This window comes from Ptiloglossa arizonensis, chromosome 8, assembly GCF_051014685.1.
Source record: "Ptiloglossa arizonensis isolate GNS036 chromosome 8, iyPtiAriz1_principal, whole genome shotgun sequence".
Lineage (NCBI taxonomy): Eukaryota > Metazoa > Arthropoda > Insecta > Hymenoptera > Colletidae > Ptiloglossa > Ptiloglossa arizonensis.
Genome location: NC_135055.1, coordinates 23,466,804 through 23,467,295, shown reverse-complemented (window position 1 = coordinate 23,467,295; position 492 = coordinate 23,466,804).

Sequence of the window (492 nt, the reverse complement as noted above, 5' to 3'; positions counted from 1 at the left end):
CGTTTGTCTTCCGTGTTCGATTTGATGTTCCTTCGCCGATATCTAGGTCGTTATCTTCTTTAGTTTCGTCGTCCTCGATGGGAAGCAGCATGGTGCGCGTGTACGACGAGAGATTCGAAACAAAAAGATGGTTTTTATCGCTTTTATTCTCGGAGATTTCGATGTTTCGATAAAGAGGAGAAGATAAGCCGTTGTTATCTCCGATCTCCGATCGCCCGTAATTGCTTTTAATCGACTCTGAGAAACAAAGATCGCGTTATCTGGATGTTGTATGCGACGAGAAAGGGCGAATTTCGTTATCGGGAAGCGATCGTTCGAAATGAAAGTCGTCGCGTGAATTTCACGTCGTTGTACTCGAGTTTCGTCCGCAGTGTCGGACGAATGAACAGAATTTCGCAAACGTTCGTTGCACACCCGTTGCGATCGGTCGGTCGTGACCCCACGATGCAATTCTACGATCCCAGCCGACGTTCGCGAGACTCGGTGAAATTC